This window comes from Engraulis encrasicolus, chromosome 6 (genome assembly GCF_034702125.1).
Source record: "Engraulis encrasicolus isolate BLACKSEA-1 chromosome 6, IST_EnEncr_1.0, whole genome shotgun sequence".
Classification (NCBI taxonomy): domain Eukaryota; kingdom Metazoa; phylum Chordata; class Actinopteri; order Clupeiformes; family Engraulidae; genus Engraulis; species Engraulis encrasicolus.
The window spans coordinates 37268369-37290866 of record NC_085862.1 but is presented as its reverse complement, the minus strand read 5'-3'; the positions used below and the strand labels follow the sequence as shown (position 1 = coordinate 37290866).

The 22498-nt window shown below is 42.2% G+C and overlaps 2 protein-coding genes across 2 annotated transcripts in view; one reads left to right on the top strand and one right to left on the bottom strand.

Annotated features, from left to right (window-relative positions):
• Positions 1-14310, top strand: part of mindy4 (MINDY lysine 48 deubiquitinase 4) — a 31974-nt gene extending 17664 nt beyond the window's left edge. Inside the window, exon 19 of the mRNA XM_063200220.1 lies at positions 14267-14310. The gene's annotated coding sequence lies outside the window, so the exon portion shown is untranslated. The remainder of the gene's footprint in view (positions 1-14266) is intronic.
• A 3233-nt stretch (positions 14311-17543) lies between these two features.
• The window catches only part of alkal1 (ALK and LTK ligand 1), a 16075-nt gene continuing 11120 nt past the window's right edge, over positions 17544-22498 (bottom strand). The window contains exon 6 of the mRNA XM_063200219.1: positions 17544-17693. The gene's annotated coding sequence lies outside the window, so the exon portion shown is untranslated. The remainder of the gene's footprint in view (positions 17694-22498) is intronic.

Genomic DNA, 22498 nt, shown 5'->3' with positions numbered 1-22498 from the left:
ATGTCGTGTGTGCCGTGTGTTTATGTGGCCTAGGCCTACAATATGACGCTATAGGCACCATTATTTCCTCCAGGAGCTCTTCTCTACCATGCGCAACAAAATAACAAGAAGCCTACGCTATGTTTAACTAAAAGCAAATAATATCACGGAAAAGTTAGCTTCCTTTGTTATTTCCATAGCGTAGGCTACGTAGCGCACGTAGCCTACTCGCACGGGCATAAGGTCTGCCCTTCTTTCCGATGGCGTGGGCTTTCCAACTTAGTTGCGCCAGGACTTAAAACATTTCAGACGACAACTGACAGCTACGCTCACACTACTCTGACAGCCCGTTCTCCTCCTCGGCCCTTGTCGCAATTTCGTTCCACAACACTCCTGTTTTTGAAACTCTTCGGTCAGGTCCGAGCAGATTAAAAAGGCAGCCTGCTAGAGCAAGGTGTGTCGGTGTCGGTGAATGCTAATAGTAACAGTAGGCCTAATAGTGGCGTTAAAAGTGGTGGAGCGAAAGCGACAGGAGCAGGGGAGAGTTGCCTGTCAAAATACAGTAGTGTGAGCGCACAAGAGCTCTGAAATGCATTCTGTCCTGGCGCGCGCAACAGCAGCATGAAGTGGCTGCTGCTTCGGAAAGCTCACGGTGGGGTGGGGTCATGACGGGAGTGTTTATGGGTAATGTAGGAAATCTTGCCGTATCGTTGTCATACAAGCCGCCGTTTACCGTTCACACTGTAGGCTACTCGGGCGCTACTAGCCAAATGGGCGGGTAGATATTTTTTTCTACCGGCCAAAATTAATTTTCACCCGTGTTTGGCGGGTTGGCGTGTGTTAATTTAGAGCCCTGGTCTTATATACACTCAATCACAGTAAATCAAGGGAATTCAAAACTTTATGTAATAACTATGGTAATTGTTCCCTCTGCATCTTTAATTCTGAGTGCCTCTCTGTGATTGTCTTATACCTGGACACTCAAATTGTACATCAGCACAATTAATTTTGAAATGTTCTTCCTTTTTTTTTCATCTTATTTGGATGTTTATAACATTTCACTAATCCCCGTCCCAACTTATTTGAGACATGTTGCAGTTATCAAACTAGAAATGAGTACATATGTCCCCTAAAACAATATTTTTTTCTCGGTTTTAACACTTGATATGATGTCTTTTCACTATTCTCCATCTAAGAAATGTATTGAATGTTTTGAAAATGATAGCATTTTGATTTTATTCTCAGTTTACCAAACGTCCCAACTTCACCGGAGTTGGGGTTTGTAATTTAGTTTCAACCAAATAGGATTTTCACTTAACTGGATCTCTAATATGAAATTCAGGCCATAGCATAATTAGGCCTTCTGTACTACAGTAAGTAAGACTACCACAATAAAAATAAAAAGGTATGCAGAGCATTTTCCTCAGTCAAGCTGCCCTCAGACCAACACGCAGTGACGCAAAAAAAAAAAAGAACAGATAGCAGATAAAAACAAATTGGCAACAATGACAACAACAAAAAGCTTTAGGTCAGCCCCATCTGGATGTGATCAAATACACAGCAGCCGAACAGCAGTGCACTATTAAGGGCCATCTGCTGGTATGGTATATTTTTGGCCTCACTTTCGTAATAAGACACAATCCTCCCACACACCATAATATTATACCTACTATCACAAGGTGCCAGGACCCCTCCTACAAACTGTTTCTAGCAGTGATAAAGATTAACCCATATGACACAACGTTATAAATGTATTTTTATCAAAATGTCAATGACTTCACTATGACATTACTGAAGGCCCTGTGATATTTGCCTAATTATCATAGACTTGCAATCGTGTTGCGTCACTAGGAGGGCGTAGACTGGCTACTGTGATATGACAATATGATGGAGTACTGTTGTAGTTAACTTTTCAATGACTATTACAGTGTTCCACTGGTGATAGGGCGTGCTGCACGGGGCTACGCTAATATTTTAGAGTCAGTGCATGCCATGTCTTTTTTTTTTTTTTCTCCCCCCAAGTGTCTTTTGTGTGTATACATGTGCTGATAAAATGCATGGATTGAAAACATTGTTTAGACAAACATTGGTTGTGCATTTCTATGAGATTGGCATATGTGAGAATGAATGTGGAATCTTGAGATTCTTCCTCCATCTTGTTACTCTTAATTATCGTATAAGATGACAAAAACTGCTCAACTTGTTTACTAAATATTCTCACGTGGCTATTACTCCCACTGCCTTAAAGGTTGCATGGAACTGCATGGAAATCCTCAAAAACGGCATCAACATTTCTTTGGCTGTGGCTCTAATGGCTAAGCCACCCTACTTTTGGGCTGGGGACCCACACTCGATTCTGGCCTGAGGACGTTTCCCACTCACTTTCACCATCTTACGCTTTCCTGTCAAATGAAAGCATAACATCCTCCAAGAAAAAACTTTTTTAAAAACTTTTTTTCAACTGCATCAAAATATAGTTGAGTGTGTATGCTGTATATGTGTAGGAGTATGACAGTGTTAGCACAGCGCATGGCCCCTAAATGGGATGTGTTGGTGGAATCCTCTGGACCTTCACACTCTACGCCAGGGGTGGGGAACCTATGTCTCGAGGGTCGTTTGCGGCCCTTGAGGCTGTTTTATCCAGCCCCCGATATCATTTTAATGTTATGCAACTTCACATGAAATATGACACATTTTGTAAAGGAATCTTAGAAATTACATTTCCGATGCAATTAAGTTATATTCAGGGGACCTAGAGAATGTTGGGACTGTTTTAAAGGTGTCTACCTAAGTTGCATGGGGAAATCCTGATTTGTGTTCATAGTACGGCCCTCTGAGGACTTTTATGACCCTTGTAGGAATTTGAAGTGGCCCTTCGAATGAAAAAGGTTCCCCACCCCTACTCTATGCTTACTGGTGTTACCTCATATAATATGACCTAGCAGTCTTTTAAACGAAGCTTTGGTCACAGCAGATGGAGAACGCTCAGGCACCATCATCATACCTGGGTTATGATGCATGAGTCCTGGGGGGCAAGTCCCCTTAAGACGCCCTGCCCCCACCCCCTGCCCTGCCTACTGTACAGGCCACCCTGACCCATTCCCACATAGAAGGAGAAAAAAATGACAATGTTGTTTGATGTGTTTTTGACATGTATACACATCATATATTAAAATGTATCATAAAAGTAATATGCCATCCTAATGATATTGTAGTCACTAGACTCTGAAAAGAGGGGCCCTAAAAGTATCTTAGACCAATATCTGATCTTTAGTACCCTCCCCAAAACACTGGCACACACACATTTCTACCTAAAAGTCTTAGCGACCCTCAGATGCCAGGATTTGAAAACCTCAGGTGTACTTCAATGAAACTGTAGAACAGACTACTGATTAACCTAGATGTGCCTACCCTGGTCTTAGGGTGGTTTTGAGCTCCTTGGTGCTCCATGGTACGTTATGGCCTCCAGAAAGACCTCAGCAGCCAAAACATACACTCATGAAAGCCTCAGCTGCTTCTCAAGGGGCCTCCAAAGAACCTTGGTCTACTGGGGGGTCCCGGATGTGCTCTACAAGTTTCAGTGACCCCTGACATTATGGGGCCTTTGAAAGGCTCAGACAGTGCTCGGGGAGCTTAAGAGGACTTCGCCTCTCCTCCTTGGACCTTCAGAGCAAAAGTTCTCAACTGTGGAAGCCAATGAAGCTTAAAATGTCATCCTGTGTTGCATTTGGTTTAGTTGAAGGTTTTAATGGTTAATCAGCAGCAATGTTGAGATTAACACGCCGCAGAATAAAGAGCAATATGAAATGGGATTAAATGAACCTTGAAACAAACACTGGCCTATCAGAAAACATAGAAAACAGAAAACCGAATACAATTTCTGAAGTGACCTTGACCCTGGTGGTGGTTAAGTGATTCATTCTACTAAAACAAATAAACAAACAGAAGAGCTCCACACTTATGTTTTCCACAAATTGTTGATATTTCAGAGTAATCTATTAACCACAAGTACTTAAGTATTAACCTCTCGGGAGAACACCTGCCAGGTTGCACACTTTCCCTTCCTTGGGTATCAACACCCCACCTCCCCCCATGGCCATTTCCCAACTAAATTTCCACTAAATCTGTGATGGGCTTTTTGCCCCGTTGTTGTTTCAGCATTCGGCTGGGGTGAGACAGGGAAATGTTTTAGTCAATCTCTGCTTTGAAATCTGGATGATGCATCTCTTCCCCTATTACTGTTCTTCAGCTGCATTCTTCAAGGTGGCGGTGCAGGTTAGCCACCACTGATGATTAATAGGTACTTAAAACACTCAAGATGTAACATTGAAATGGCGTTAAGAGTCCATGTATTAACATTTTTTTTTTTTTTTTAAATAGGTTTTGTGATGATGTCACATTGGGGACTCCCCCTCAGCAGACAGGCTGATCTTGGGTCTCAGTCCCCAACGTGATGTCATGCACTGCTTTTAAGAATAACTGCCATTTTTCACAAAATATTATGTTTTGCAGTACTCAAACAAATCAAATGGATAATCATTTAGATGTGCACTAGTAACAAGAAAGTGGCGAAAGTTCTTTTCAAACTGCACAACCACCTTTCAGTTGCATTCTTCTGACTTCCCTTCTTACTTCCAATTTCTTAGAACACTATAAGTAGACTATTGCTAGGGTACCTGTTACTTTTTTCTACCTGCCTCCCAAGGCATTATTTTCACACTAAATGTACTGCTAGTGAACATCCCATGTCTTGTGGTGGTTCTGCAGGCAAAGAAGACAAAGTACATTGCAGGTGGGCAGATCACGTTTTCCCTTTTTCTCCTCCTTTTCTTTCTCACATCTGTTATGGAAATGCTTCTGTGAATAAACATAACAAGAATGAAAAGGGACCAAAAACTCAGGAGATATACTGTAATATGCACAAGCACATGAGGAGGTGGAGAGAGCCATCTCCACAGTGACATGCATGTCAGGGATGAAAGCAGGAGCCACTGGCATAATCAGAGGAGATGAAAAGAGTCCCTTATCTTCCCAGAAGGAGGAAGACACTGCGCAGTGCATTGCACCCCTAGCAAACAAACATCGAGCTGCTTTACAGAAACCCACAACCGCTCTGTCAGCCTGCCTCTGTGAATTGCTTTTTTATTTTCACAGTTCCTAGATGGTGTGGTGAATTGAGGGCTCGCCCCCTCCCAACTCATTCAGTTCCTTCCATTCATTCCAAACTATCAGTCTAGCCAAGTGTGTGTTGGTCCAGCCAGGTTTGCACACGAGTGAGCACTTAAAATACATTTGCACCATACGAAAAATGTTTGTGTTGGTCAGACTGCATCTGTAAACACTTTACTTTGATGTGGAGTGTAGATGCTTGAACTTAAAGCTGCTCCTTTCATTTTCCTCTTGATTTTTGGCCCCATTCTTTGCCATACTTTTGACCTGTAGTGCAGATGTGAAGAAGGAAACAGAGCTCAGGAACACTCAATTTCATTCATGTTATTTCCTGCACGTAAACCGCAAGAAGCTGTTCGATTTGGGGAAATGTTAACTGAACCTGTGTTTCACACGAGCAGGCCAGTTGGCGAGGGGGTTGGGGCAAACGGTCTGTTGCCCAGGGAGAGGGGGGCCCAAAATTGGGTCCCCATCACATAATACATATTGAGGAGGGGGCTTCAAATTCCTTTGTCCCGGGTCCCTCTAAAGCTATCAGCAGCCCTGTAAAAGAGTCATCTCTTAGTCACATTTGCTTTCCCACTTCTGGCATTGACTCTTATGAATAAATCATAAGCCATCACAAAGTATATGCTGTGTGGGGGCATTTAAGATAATATAGTTTGGCTATAAATAAAAGACCGATATACACCATGTAGGTCTGGTAAATAGGATTAAGGATTTTTTTCTGCCAATTTTAGCCTTTCTAGTTTGTCCTCAGGGTAAAATGATTAACAATGGTGCATAGCCTAAGTGAAACACTGTTCTGAGAGAGCAAGCAATATTCACACAACCAAAATGGTCTACTGAACAGAGATCCACAAAAAGGTTAAATGCATTTGATTTAATATGTTAATGCCCAAACTCCTATTATCTCTCTCTCAATATGTTGAAGTAGGCCTATAAAAATGACGATTTACCCATAATAAAAAAGACTTGGGAAACATTGACAAAAAATACTCATCAGTTTGCGTTTATTTAAAAAATAAAAAATAAAGCCATTAACTTAACTTACTTAAAAATATATATAAAACAGAATGTTGAAAGGCTGCAGCTAGACTGTCAAGTTCCGGAAACCTGATGGACTTGGACTTATTCTGTGGATGAGTCATCAGCAGACTAATCAGCGCAATAAGCACCCAGCAGCGCAGCGGGTAAAGACCAGCCTCCTCTCTCTCACACCACCGCCACAGCACCACCCCTCCCCTTTCCGATGCGCAGTGGCGAGGGCACCGCGGTTCAGTGACGACGAGCTGAAGAGCGGAGGCACCAACTCTTCGTCACACACTCACAGATTTTCTTGCCTGCCTGCCAGCCAGCCAGGCCGGGCGAAAGGTGGGGGATGACCGGGCTTTTGCTCGCACTTCTTCAAGGGGCACCTCGGTGGTATCGGAAGGCTTTGGCTGCTTGGTGTGTAATTGTGTTATTTCCCTCCCACACAGGCGTCCCCGGTGCCTCCTCTGTCTCTTCTCTTAATCTCCGCTGTTTGTCTTCACCGTGATGAGTGACAGTGGCGGAACAATTGCACACTGGGCCCCAGGGCAAAACACTGATAGGGCCCCCCCAATACGCCCTGCTAATGCCACAATGGGATCCCCACCACCACCAATTCGAGAGGGCCCTGAGCCCAGGGGCAAACGCCCTGCTCACCCCACCTATAGCTACTCTCCTGATGAGTGATATCCTGCTCAGATTAGGATCGAGTGTCCTACTTGCCCACCCGGTAGAAACCATCGGCAGCATGCCTCTGTGGACCCCCCCTATATTTATAGCAGACTAATCCTGTTAGGGCGATCACTCAAGCAGGCTCAACCCTCCACGTTTTAGCTTCTTAATTGATTCATTGAAGAATGGCTTCAGACCCTCGGACTAAAAGTTCTGCACCCAGCACAGTGATCTTGCTCCTACCATCTTCATCGTTGTCTTAATCATTATCATCATCACAATCATTATCATCATCATCAGCAGCAACAACAGCATCAGCATCATCAGCATCATCAGTAATTTTGCATACAAGACATTTATTTCTTAGAGACTGGAACACAGTGCCTGCCCTCGCTTCTCTATAGTCTGTTGTTATAGTGCATTTTTTTACATCCCAAAATATTAAAGAATGACAACAAAAGTGTTGAAAAGTTTTGATAAATTGTGTGGAAGAAATGCCATAAAAGCCCATAAAAGCTGTGTAAATAGAAAGCGGCACCCCATGACGTGTGGCATGTGCGTGGATTGCTGGCTGACTGGCTGACTGGCTGGCTGGCGTCTTTAAGAATGGGGGAAGTGTTTTGTGAATGGCTCTGCCTGCAGAGTTTTATGCTCCTCTGGGACAGGTTAACCTTGCCTCCTTTTTTTACAGCGTTGTAAACATCTGTCCAAACTGGCTCTCCGGAGAGGAAATTTGATGTGTGGTAAAAACAGAAAATCAATTCCTAAAAGTATCATTATACTAAATCTTAACCAACAACGCTGAACGGAGGTCTTATTAAAAAGCAAGGGTTTTTTTCCACAATATCTCTTGGTACTTCCGTGTTTCACAGCATGAATGAGACCTGTGTGGATATGTTGTAAAAAGAAAAAAGAAAGAAAAGAAAAAGCCCATGATGGTGATTTGCATGTTATCTTCATTATTGCTGTTGTTCTCGCACCGAAGCAAAACACACCCACATTGGGAACAAACGAGACACAGAGGCAGCTTTTTCCCATCATGTGCTCAGCTTATTAAATGGATGAGCAATGCACACCTCTTCACCTCTTCTGTTGACAATGTTGGTACTTTCACTCTTGATATTGATGAATTGAAAGCCGAAAGCCCAACTCAGAAACTTCAACTCCCATTGTCATTATGACACCGCATTCCAAATCACACAAGTGTTCACTGCACACAATGAAATTGCATTTATGCCTCACCTGGTGCAAGGAGGCAGCCCTCACTGCCGCCCAAAAGTGAGCAGTGCGGCGGCATGGTACCATGCTCAGGGTACCTCAGTCATGGAGGATGATGGGTAGGTTAATTACTCCCCCCACCAACCTGGCGGGTCAGGAGTCGAACCAGCAACCTTTGGGCTACAAGCCTGACGCCCTAACCGCTTACCCATGACTGCCCAAATGCTTAGACATCACATTTTCATGACGCAAGGCTAGAGTTTGATGCTCAGACCAACTTGTGAAGCACAGTTGCCCTAGCCGGGCTCCGCCCTACTGGTGACGCAACGCCTTCGGCTCAGCTACACACAGTAGGGCCAGGAGCTTGCTCAATCCCGCTACAGCGGGATCTCCACCCACTTTGTCTGGAACCAATCAACTGAGCATTTCCAACCGTCCTGGGTAGAGGCGTGTTCAAGGCAGTGACGTGGTTTAAGCAGAGACGTTCTATTGGACTAAGAAATGTTTGGTTTAAACTTCGGCACAGCCCTCAACCATTAGCAAGCCGAGGGAGGTTGGTTAACCAGGCCATGGAAACGCTAATCGTTATAGTCCTGGTCAGACCAGAATCGCGGTACGTCAAGCTGACACAGGCGTCACTCTCCGTTTCTCTGTTCGAATGTACATACAGTAAAGGCAGAGATACTTATCCAGTCTCTCTGGTAAAGGTGACATCAGCTCTCAAGTACAACCCACATTTCTAGTGTACATACAGTATAAACCCACCGTGTAGGCCTTAGGTTATCTCATGCATGCCCAGATAATCCTTGTGTCATTACACACCATTTGCACCCTGTCATATTGAGCAGAATTAGTTCTTTGTATTACTCTAATCACTTCTTATTTACCAAATATTTCCTTTTTTTCTGTGCTTTTCTTTGAAGTTGTGCCGTGTAAAATCCAGCTGAGAACTTGCAGAAGTCCTGTAGGAGCAAATACACATGCCAGGACAACTTGTTCACACAATGTTATGATCTCAAAACCATTACATGTGAGATTACAATACATGTGAGAATGCCTATTATGTGAACCAATTTAATGGACTCATGTAACCTAAGGGATGAGTGTATATGCAGAAAGAGGCAGCAGGGAATTTCAGTTGTAGATGTCAGGTGTTTCAAATCGTATAGATTCCTTTTCGTCAATTCGTCTTCCAGTGTTGCCAAATGCTGGCTATGCACAAGCTGGAAAGTCAGTACCAAAGAACATAATCAACAGTAGCAAATAAAGCTGTAAAGAGGCGTGTCACGACAGGCAAGAGAAACCACGTGTAGAGGCTGGCATCATGGCCGCAACTACCATTGAGGACACAGAGGTCATGTCCTCAGTATTTTTTTCAGAAATGTAAAATATATCTACAGTTTGTATGATGAAAATCGATATGATCAACAATGATAAATTGAGTCTGTATACACCACTCCCATTTATCCTCAAGGCAGTGATTAATTAAAATAAACGTAAGAGTTTGACACATTCTAAAAGTACAGTATGCAGTACAGCACGCAATATTTGACCTTGGTATTTGAAAAGTCTCGTTACGACCCTGGCTGTCATCAGAGACAGGAACAGCTGCGGTACCTGTACAGAATATTAGTTGGATCATCTATAGAAGTTCTGTGACCGTGGAGACTGAGGAAAGGTTTGTTTCTCACTGGATTTGTCATCTATAAAGGTTAAATTAAAAAATGAGCTGGGGTGCCCCTTACAAAAATGTGGGGAAAGTTTTGTAGAGCCCTATATCCAAAATGGCTGCTGCCAGCCAAGCTGGACATTTACTTTTTAATGGTTTTGCCCACAGTGCAGCATAATACATGGTTTCTGAGATTATTTGGGTCAAGAAATTCACAACTGATGTAGATTTATTGATTTGACCTATTTTTGACCTTCGAATTCAAGATGGCTGCTACTTTTGGCTCTTTAAATGTCAATTTTTCAAAATCGTCATAGAGCCTTAATATTAGGCTCAAATGAAAGGTCTGCTCAGTTCAGTTGTGGACAGTAAAATTACAAGTAGGCTATGCAGAAGTCATATGAAAGGTAAAAAAGATCAAGGTTTGTGGTTGATGAGAATTAAACTGCTGATTAGTCGGGTCATGATGTGAGGTTCTGTGACCATCCTCTGGCAAGGATGCTTTGATGATTGATTTGACCCTTTAGAAAAGATTTAGCCCCCATGTCCCTCCCAGAAATCCCGGCATTTTTTCCTAGATGCAAATTCAAAATGGCGTCCGGCGCCATCTCTAAGAAATAACTTTTAATCTGAATTAAAAATACAACTTTGTTTTGACCATGAAATTCAAGATGGCTGCCATCTAGAACAGTCATTTTCAACCTTTTTTGGCTGTGACCCACCAAAACTGGACTGGGGACCCCCCAATTTGTGTAGCTCCATTCCTCATGATATTGAGAAAATAGCTGATCTACAAGCACACAATACCTCACATTATGAGACGTAGTGGGGTTGTAGGTAGGACATTTTCACAATATCTTTTTAAATATTATTTGACAATTTGGCCAATGTTTTAATATTGTTTGTTGATGGCTTTAGATGCAGTGATGGTAGTTTACTTTTGAGACACCCCCCCCCCCACACACACACACACACACACACACACACTTCTAAAAGACTGTGTTGTTGAGGAAAGTGTGGCCTTATTCAACCCCAATGGCATATAGAGGAAGATGCAGAAGAGCAAGCTCATCCAGAAGATCTCCCTCCAACATATTGTGATTGAAGAACCCTATGTTTTTCTAATTGGGCATGATCTGGAGGATGGCAACTCCATCAGTAGAAGATTGGCAGACACAGGACGCCACACCATACAATTGGTTGGACTATGTCCAAAAGGTGTCTCCAGCATCCTTGCCTGCCAGTGTGGAGTGGCGCACTAGGTAGAGCAATAGTTGTCAAGAAGGCAGTGTTGGCGTAAGCTGTTTGCATCTGGGGGTACATCTGAAAAGTAAATTAGACTGGTCAGTAAATTCACACACAGTCTAGAAGAAAGGGCAGAGTAGGCTCTATTTTCTGAGGAAGCTGAGATAATTTATGTCTGCAACGCACTCCTGCAGATTTTCTACCAGTCTGTCATGGCTAGTGTGCTTTCCTATGCTGTGGCATGCTGGGGCGGGAGCATTAGGAAGAGAGATGCTGGACGCCTTGACAAGCTGATGAGGAAAGCGGGATCTGTTGTTGGCACAGAACTGGATGCTCTCAGTACCACTGCTGAGTAGAGGACACTGAGCAGACTGGACTCTGTAGTGGACAATTACCATCACCCCTTGCACTCAGTCTTTGCTAACCAGAGAAGTCTGTTCAGCCACATATTCCGTGCCATCTCCTGCAAAAGATGCTCCCTGTATGCGCAGGTCTCGCTCATTATCTTCTGTTGAGTATGTTGTATCGCAGGGATCATTGACATTGATTACACGGTGAGAATGAGAATGGCGGGCAAGGATGATGGATGACACCTTTTTGACACAGCCCAAACACTTGTATGAGGTGCCATCCTGTGTCCAATGGAGTTGCCATCCTCCAGATCATGTAGGAGCGGGAAAGGATCTGCACACTGCTTGCAAAAGACTTAATTTATTAGGAGCAAGATGCCTGAAGAAGATTTAATTAAAGATTTAAGTCTTTTGCAAGCAGTGTGCAGATCCTTTCCCGCTCCTACATGTGACAGTTTTTTGATTTGGCACCTGCTGATGCTTTTTTGCTGGATGTGCGCACTTTCCACTACACTCATCCTCCAGATCATGCCCATGTCAATTAGAGCAACATGGGGTTCTTTAATCACAATAGGTTGGACGGAGATCTTCTGGATGAGCTTGCTCCCTTGCATCTTCCTGTATATGCCATTGGGGTTGAATAAGGTGAATAAGGCCACACATTCCTCAGCAACACAGTGTTCTTGCAGCTCAGGGAGCTCAAGTTGACTGTCTTGAACTTATGAGGCTTTGAGGCTTATCACTACTTTTGAGAGCACTTCTGTCCATTTCAGCAGCTCTTGCTTTGAGTCCCTCAACAAGCTTCTTTATGCAAGAATGCTTGGAAAAAGTCAAAAGTTCTATGTACTAGATCAGTGGTTCTCAACCTGTGGGTTGAGATCCCCTTTTGGGGGGTGGGGTGTCAATGTAAAGACTCTCAATTTAAAAGACCATCACTGCATCCAGAATAATCATCAAACAATGCTAAAACATTGGCCAAATTGTCAAATAATAGGCTATCAAAAAAATGTGAAAATAGGCCATCTACAAGCCCACTACGCCTCATAATGTGAGGCATTGTGGGCTTGTAGATCAGATATTTTCTCAATATCTACCGGTATATATGAGAAGTGCAGTAGGCCTAACTTGAATTGGGGGGTCCCCTGACTGTTTTGGGGGGTCATGGCCTAAAAAGGTTGAAAACGACTGTTCTAGATGGCAGCCATCTGGAATTTCACGGTCAAAACAAAGTTGTATTATCAAAATGATGTCAGATTTGGAATCCTCTTGGTTGACTTGTATGAAAAAGTGTCTTCATACATGATTCTAGGTCATTCAGATCAAAAGTTATTTATTAGAGATGGCACTGGACGCCATTTTGAATTTGCCTCTCTAGTAAAAAATGCCGGGATTTCTGGGAGGGACATGGGGGCTAAATCTTTTCTAAAGGGTCAAATCAATCATCAAAACATCCTTGCCAGAGGATGGTCACGGAACCTCACATTATGACCCGACTAATCAGCAGTTTAATTTTCATCAACCACAAACCTTGATCTTTTTTAACTTTCAGATGACTTCTGCATAGCCTACGTGTAATTTTACTGTCCATAACTGAACTCAGTATGAGCAGACCTTTCATTTGAGCCTAATATTAAGGCTCTCTGACTATTTTGAAAAATTGACATTTATAGAGCCAAAAGTGGCAGCCATCTTGAATTTGAAGGTCAAAAATAGGTAATTTGTGAATTTCTTGACCCAAATAGTCTCAGAAACCATGTATTATGCAGCACTGTGGGCAAAACCATTAAAAAGTACATTTCCAGCTTGGCTGGCAGCAGCCATTTTGGATATAGGGCTCTACAAAAATGTCCCCACATTTTTTGTGAGGGGCACCCTGGCTCATTTTTTTATTTAACCTTTACAGATGACAAATCCAGTGAGAAACGAACCTTTCCTCTCCACGGTCACGGAACATCTATAGATGACCCAACTATATCACTAAGGTTCATAAGGGTTGGAGCAGGCATCACCCAACAGTTTTTCTCTTCCTTTTAAGGGTGCTGACCAAAATATTGTAAAACTGAAAAATGAAAAAAGGTCCCACCATGCACAGGTTTCTTTATTACAGTATGTAATAAAGAAACCTATGCATGGTGCGACCTTTTTTCATTTTTCCCAACTATATCACTACCATGGAGAAACTATCTGGAAAGACCAACATGTGAGGTCAATGAAGGATAAGGGCTGGAGATCAGATCCAGATGTGGACGAGCACAAATGCAGATGAGTGGTGGAGCAGTTAAGGAGTAAACCAAGCCCCCACGGAACCCAATGGGCTCCGGGCCAACAGACGGTCATCTGCCAGTTGATTGCAGTGAGCACTTCCAAAGAGATCGGCGATGCTATCAGCTATATAGGAATGATCATCTGCAGGTCCTTACAGCACTGGGGTGGAAGTGCTGCTGACAAGTCTTGTCAAAACAAGAGCAACAGAGTCTTGACCTTCTTTTTGACATGTGGTGCAATTCCCATTCGGGTGGAAAGACAGCCACCTCCTGAACAGGAGGGACCTCTTTTTTTCTTGTTGCTAGGGGGATAACAATGTTGTTTATGTATGTTCACACATGATAAACAGCCACAAGTGCTTAAGAACAAGAGATCATCATGGCTATGATTATGAACCTTGAGTTGGATTTTAATAACAGGTTCTGTGCTAACAATATCACAACAATTCATTCTGGGCCAGATTCTAGAACTGGAAGTTTGTTGCCTGTTTTCAACTTCAATGACTATTCTGCAAAGCAAAACAACCTTGACATACCCACCCTTTGGTAATTGTTCAGGCACTCTGAGTTGAGTGTGTAAAGATCAGCTTTCTCAGTGCAGGCACTTTGCAGGGGTGATGTGATGTGTAGGATGGTACTCCTGAATCCTCCTCACCTTCTCCTTCCAGGTGCAGAGAGGACAGGGCAGTGACCCAAAATCACTTTCCCTCCTGTTTTCCATCCTGTTGGCCATATTGATGATCGTGAAGGTCAAGGTCAAGATCAACAATCATTGATTCCTTTTTTAAGTCTAAGTTTTCCGATTGTTGTGAATTTCATGCCATTTTATTATAATTTATTTTCCGACTTTCCATATTTTCCAAATTCTGAGCCAGCCGAGCCATCAGCACAGACTAGCCATAAACTTTTGCCAAATTGGTCTTCTTCTTCTTAATCAACCTATTTTATGTATGTGGCTGTTAATCTAACTGTGGTGCACACTCAAATGCATGCCTTGAACGAATTGTGGCATACAAATAAAGTTATAATGAAGACATGCACGGCTCAAAGTTGGAACAGGATCCAGAGGGAGGGGAATGGTGGGAATGCAACTTCTTACTAGCAAACATGTGCCTCGGAGAGAAATCCAATCAGCTGTCAAAATAAAAGAAAAATATCCACAGGCCGGCACCAGATATGGTACATAAGCCTCTGGTGAAGGATTGGTGACTGACTATGCCAGAATGTGTCCCTGAAGACAAAGAGGCTGGTCTGAAGGCAAATGTGAAAATGTTCAATCGAAACATGGGAACATCTGCAGGAATTGGTAAAGGAATGAGGATCTGGCTATAGCCAAAGCAAGAGCCACAGGCAAACATGATGACAGACAGGCTTGAACTGGCAAAGACTCATGATGTATAATTTAATGTTTGTCCTTGAATCCTTTCCTGGAAGTGATGCTGGTCAATGAGTTAGTCACGATGTTCAGAACAGTTATCATGAAGACCTCTGGGGACCTTTTTGTTGTTTATAAATGCAGCTATTGGGAGAGCGTACTTGGGAAGAGCTAGATGTATATGTCTCTTTTGTGAAACAACAACCTGAAGGTATTCAGCCACATTTTGACATCCCCAGAACAATTATCTTGTCTTCAAAAATATTGTAGCGTTATGGCTAGTGTAGCCTACTGTAGCTGACAGCAGTCTGACAAAAAGGCCCTCTCCCTATTTTTGTTCACATTGCAAACTCTACGGTTATTGTTCATCTGTATAGAGTGCATACATTTTCTGGTAATTCACATTTTCTCTAAACTGACAAAGAAGTATAGGAAAAGACAGCACGTTAAGTGTGTGGGCAGACATTACATCTATATAACACATGTTTTCAATTCATTTGATTTGAGGAAATGCCAGTGCTGTTTTTCTTACTGGAAAAATAGGGAAAGAAATGTTGCTTTAGCATTTGTAATGGTTGCACTGAGCCTTCATCTGTACTGTAGTAGATATGTTTTTCCTTCTTGATATCTTTCATAAATCAGTGCACAGGAACACTGACAATTCCCCAGTCAGCAAATGTTGATTGACCAGATAAAATCGTGCCCTGCCCAAATGCATGCAGTGCATTCAAGCATTTTGCTTGAGTGGCTCAACGGCTCAATCAAATGACTCACCGGTTCAATCAGGGGTGTCGTTCAGGGGGGTAAAGTGTGACTGAGTCACCAGGGCCCCATGTATAAGGGGGGCCCACATACAGTCTGATTTATGAAGATGTATGGCTGGGGGGATCCGTTGGAGCTGATTGTACATAGGGCCCAAAATTTGCTTGCTACACCCCTGGGTTCAATCAAAAGCTCATTTGATTTGCGAAATGCCGATGACTCATTCACGTGCATAGAAGTCAATAATACAACAGTAGAAGATTACTGAAGATAGTTTGACTGAAGGAGCACATAATATGCAATAGAGATGAAGAGGAGGAAAAAACGAATATTCTCTGCGATTGTGAGTATTGAAAACACAATATAATTCGTTTTGTTCAGAAAAGACAATTATGCAACACGGGGCATGATTTATTCAGGACGTGTGACTCAGCTATGGCCGTTCCAGGCATGAGCGCCATTCGGAATGCTGAGAAGAGGGATCATATTCTAGAACAACATCAGGAAGTGCTCCATCAGGATTTGTTTGAACAGGGTTTGTGTGTATAGAGAAGTCCAAAAACATTGGAGTATCCGTTACATTTTTTATCGGACAATTAAAACCGTGTAATTGCAGTTGGAGTGAGAGAATCTCTGGAGAACACAGGGTCAGAGTTTGTGTGTGTGCAGGGGTGTTGCACAGAGGGGTTAAGTGTGACTGAGTTACCAGGGCCCTGTGTATATAGGGGGCCCACACAGTCTATTGGAGCTGATTGTACATAGGGCCCACAATTTACTGCGTGTGTGTGTGTGTGCGTGCGTGCGTGCGTGCGTGCGTGTGTGTGTGTGAAGGAGAGAGGCAGAAAGGGAAGGTTGTGAAATCTTCAGAGGTTTTGGTTCTCCTGAGAATTGCAGCTGCCAGCTGTTCTGAAATCCTCCAAGAAGGCAGAATTCAACTATAGCGCATAACGAGGAGTATAATTTTCCTCATTCTCGTACTCAAACAAGGTTGAGAAGAATTCAACATTTTCAGCCACAGATAGCCAAAACTGGGTAAAAAAAACATCTGCCAGAGTGTCTGGTGACAAGTTACTTAATCAAATTGTCCTGGCAAAAACAAATGGACAACCAAGACATGACATTTGTTTGCTCTGTCCTACCCCAAAAACAGTGAGTGTATACACAGATCAAGACTAATTTTCTTTGGGACATTCTATCCTTTAGCATCTTGAGGCAAGACATTTCAACACAAGTGAGGGAAAATAAACTGCATCCAAAGATGGTGCTCCATAATCCTGAGTTTACACAAAATATATTCCTTTGGGAGAAGTCAAATGAAATAAGTAGGGCTGTATCAAATGGAATGTGCACAAATGTATTTTTATTGTTGGAAAAAAACCTCAGTGCATTATCTCGGACCACACCAATTCGCACATTACATCTTCATTCATGTTGAAACCAGCTCTGTACTGTAAGTGCCAAAGAAAATCAATGACAGCAACTTTAAATGAACATAAGATAAGACCAGGGTTGGTCTCTGTCAGAATGATATATTTACAGAGCGGACAAGCTTGGAATCAGCGTGAGCTAAGATAACAAAAAACAAACAGACACAAACTAAAAAAACAAAAAACAAATGTACAGAACTTTGAATGAAAACAAAAGTTTGATGAGATACTTAAATAGTATATTTTTGTAATAATCATAAACTACTATTTACATAACATTTCAATAAATAGTCGACGGAATGTTAAATTAATGTTTTTAAAAGATCCATGATATAAAAAAATCAAAAGTGCTCAATAAAACTATGTTTTAAAAGCATTTGAATATTAACACCAATCATGACAGTTACAATAAATTGGAACAAAATAAAAAAACTAATACAGTTTAAATGCAGATATGACAACAATTGAGTGTTGGCATTTGAAGGCACTTCCTTGGAGAAAAACCAGTCCCTTCTTCCATCAGTCTCGAACCTACAGTTGAGGAAACATAAACATTTCAGTAAGACAGCCCTACATCTATTCAATAATCTGATAATATGCCTATTTTCAAAATCTGAGGAAAGTAGAAAAAAGGTTTAATACGATTTATTGGTTTATATACAGGTTTATTACTGTTAACAAGTTGTTAACTACTGGTTTACTGTACATTTTATAGTTGTAATATATTAACACATTGAATACCGGCGATGCTCACGGAATTATGTCGTAGAATACCAGCGTTCTAAGCCCCTTTTTGACGTTTTTGTAGAGTCACAGCGTATTACAGCGGGCCACTGAAACATGTTATGTCTCGTTTGAAAGTGGAGACTCTGCCCTCTTAGTAGGTGAAAACCCTGTGTCTCTACGAGCTTTTATTGTCGAGCAAACCTAACCTAAACCCAAGTGGGTATCCATGGAATTCAGCTACAGACGGAGATATTTAGGTTTTTGTGAAGGGTGCGCTGCTTCAGAATGTCACGAGTTTGAAAGGGGAGTTGGTTTACTAACATGAATTTGGTGCAAAGTTAGCTCTGACACGCATCCTGCTGCTCGTCAAAACACACCTCCTGCTCTGTCCCACTACGACATCGGCAATCAATGCCCTTCGAAATCCAAGTTTTTCACACGGACTGAACACAAACTCTTTGCACATACGCAGAAGGTGAGACATTTGCTAAAATGGGTCCCGATGACTCCCGAAAGTAATAGCCCAACCTTGACAACAAATCCCAATGATATGATACTTAGATGAGTGTAGCCCATCCAATCCATTTGATATGTAGCCAATCTATGCTAGCTTCTGTCTTTTCACATACAGGAAGACAACGTTCAACACGGGGGCGAATAATCAAATAAACTTCTTATCTGGTTGGCGATAAAACTTCCAAATCGGAGTGCATTACTCCAATCACAGTTCTTGTGTAAAGCTCTAGGTAACAAGTCCAGAAAGTTCAAGATACTCCAGACACGCTATTCAATGGTCTCTGTGTTTACCTATTGCGTGAAGTCAGACACTACATGCGCTACAGCGTGGGCACCGACCGCACTAGGGAAACAACAACATAGCACGATTCACGAAGACTGCAGCATCGCAGAGAGCTACCATACCACAAGGTGAAGGGCTACAGATGGAGTTAAAGAGCATCATTGCAGGATCATTTAGCAACGAAATCAGATGCAGAGCCCGAGCATCAATGCAGGCAGCGCGATCATTAGGGGCCTACATTAGGCGATAGTAGGCGACATGGGTTGGCATCGAGACATCTTGGTAAGATAAATTAAAATGTCCAAATCATGACACAAACTTTTGACTGCAAATTTTGTCATTTATGTCCATCACAGAGCTCCCAAAATCACATATATTGTGCATTGAAGGGTGTAGATTCGAAATATGACATTTAAACGCAAAAACGTATTTTTACGTTTTGGTATACAACGCATGGGCGTGGGAAACGCATTATTATGTCGATACTCAATGTGTTAAGTAAAAATTAGTTAATAGTTGATAAGTGTTTTATTATGCTTAAGTTATTGTTAATATTTTAAAAAATAAATAATAAAAGTACATTAAGTAACTTATTATGTTCTATAAATTATTATGCTCTATAAATGATTATGTAATGACAATACATGTATTTTAATGACTATGTAAGTGTTTAGTATGTAACTACAAATGTACAGTAAGCCATTAGTTGACTATTAGTTAAATATTTGTTAACTATTTATGCAGAAGGTTATTGTGAAGTGCTACCCTGTTTTGTTTGTGATACAGTTTTGCTGTACAGTTATACGCTGCATGTGTTTAAGGCTTCCCTTCCCCACAGGACCAGAAAGTGTCAGTGTAGGCCCAGGTATTAAGCTCCCCAGGGAAACTCCCATTGCCATTGTGACACACCACACACATGTATGCATCACACAAAACCTTAATCAGACCCCTTCATTTCCATCAGGATTAATAAAGGTATTCTACTCTACTACCACGAGCCCACCAACCAGTCAGGTTTCGAACCAGCAACCTTTGAGTTACAAGCCTGACACCCTACCTGCTTATGCTCCTGACTGTTCTATCATTGTCACTGTGACTGTCACTGTAGGCCCATGCATGGTTTATCATTAGCACCGTAACAATATGTGAAGTGAAGTGAAAGCCCAACTGGGAAACTCCAACTCCCATTGTCATTGTGGCACAGCACTCCAGAGCACACAAGTGAACACTGCACACTGCACACAACGAAATTGATGTATGCCTCACCCGTGCAAGGGGGCAGCCCTAAGAGATCAGTGCGGCGGGACAGTACCATGCTCAGGGTACCTCAGTCATGGAGGAGGATGGGGGAGAGCACTGGTTAATTACCACCCCCACCAAGCAGGCGGGTCGGGAGTCGAACCGGCAACCTTTGGGCTACAAGTGTGACACCCTAACCACTTACCCATGACTGCCCAATATAGGCCCATGCAGTGTTTCCCACAGACCGTGTGATGCTACAGGCAAAAACATTGGGCCAATATAAGTGGTATGTGTGTACCCCCCATGTATGTGCAGCTGTTGATCAATTTGTGGTCCTTGATTTCCATTCTGTGTTGCAGAATGGTCTATACATGGGAAACACTACCATGGTTTATCATTATCACCATGACAACATATATTAGAGGTCCATGGTTTATCACGGCATGAGGAACAAGAACTTTGACATTCAGAACCATGCATGTCCTGATTAGCATACCATAATGATTAACATCATTCAAGATGGTGTACAAAGAAGGAGGATGGACCTCCATGAATCCACAGGAATGAGTTGGAATAAGTCACATTTACCTCTTTTCCACTGCCTGTTTTCTGGTAGGCATACAGCTGGACACTGGCCATTTTTTGCTTCATGATTGAGCTGTGTCATGCCTATTCGAAAAGCAAAAAGTGGCGGCCGAGTCACGCTTTGTTGAGCTGAAGGCATACCAGAAAACCGGCAGTGGAAAAGAGGCAATTGGGTTTTGCAAGTGCGGGCCAGTCTGTTCAGAACATCAATTTTAGAAGAAAAAAGAAACACTTCAGACAAAGCTTGGTTCATGCTTTCAGTGGTTATGCCAGTGGTACCATACACTGTAAAAAAATTCTTGTCAAAATTACGGTGAAAAACTGGCAGCTGTGGTTGCCATTTTTTCACCGTATAAAACACAGAGATCTTGTATATGGATTTACGGTAAGGTAAATTAAGACTTGTAGAATCGATATTTTCAAGATGTTACAATAAAGGGGAGTTACTGTTTAAATAACAGTGACACTCATGTAGGCTCATGGTATACAGCTGTATAATTAACAATGCAACCCTGTTGTTTAAGTGAAATACTAACCATTCCACAGCATTCATTTGCCTATTTTACAGTCAATTTCTGTTAAAACAACAGAAATTATTTATGCCTTGACGGTATGACTGTTCAATTTACAGTATAAAGCATTTGTTTTTAAGGTGAATCGCTATTCATTCCACAGAATTTATTGCTAAACCAGCAGCACAATTGTGTTGCTCAGGCGTAGGATTCAAAGTTTATACGTGTTGCATTTAAGTGGAATTCCCATAAATTTCACATGATAGGTGAGAAAGGCCTGAAAATAACCTTGAGTAAAATGAAGGCCACAGCTAGCGGGGCAAGCACGCTAACAAACAAGCTAGTTAGCCAGCCATACCGCCACCCTTACAACGTGACCTGCTAGCCGGGCCGGCCAGGTCAGGCCAGGTGAGGGCAGGCCGGTCGGCCGACCGGCCTTACAGCCAGTCAGCCAGCTAGCTAGCTAGCTACCAACCAGTGAGCAGTACAATGCAACAGTCCCGGTTTAAATACATGTTCAAGTGAACCATGTGACCCGAGTGATGAGGCATTTCGCAGGTGCAGGCAGTAAGTTAATCATTGCATGACAGCCCTTAGCACTCAGGTGAGGTCAGGAATTGATTGACAGATTGATTTGGATGAAGTAGAATGACAGTTTCAAATAGACTAGTATACTTCTAAGAGACTGAATCAAGGGATTACTGTCCCAGGTAGAGTTTTTCAAATGATGCTAGCCTATAGGTATATTTTACACATTAAATGAGGCTAAACTGTAGGCTGTTACCGGAGAAATATATAAGTTACTGTTACTGCAAAAAGTCCTTAACTGTTCCACAGTTTATTCAGTTGCCAGCTTCACTGTTGTCAAATCTACAATGTGGAGGCACCTGGAGCCAAGCAGACAGGCAATCTGTTTTCTGTGGAGTAATTAATATTTAATTCATTATAACCTCCATTGCTTTCTGTTGGGTAGGAGGAATGTAAATAAGGATATTCTGAATTTTATAGAGCTTTACTTTGTGAATTTGCCTCCCAATCTAAAACTCTGATGGCAAAGCCTCAAAGTCCAATAAGGGAAATTTTGCGCAGGATGAACTAGAACACATGCAGAGGGTTGTAATCTAAGTTGCATGTTGCAAATAGCATGTTGACATCAAACTCTGCCTGTTACAACCAGCCTATCAGTGGTTTGACAAGTTGCACCTGGAACAAGTGCAATCACAAGAGATCTATTGGACAAAAAGAGGACTCAAAAAGCCTAACACGACCAGAGAGAGCACCTACTTTTTGTTGTATACACAATGTGAAGAAAAGCAGAACCGAGTTCTTTGTCTGTTGGTTCACAATTTGGTTCACTTACAGAGGATTGAGTTTGGTTCACTTATAGGGGACTCAACAAAAATGGCTGCTCATGTTGCCAAAACATTTGACATTTGAGGAGGCATGATTTTCATAACTCTCTGGGGAATTAA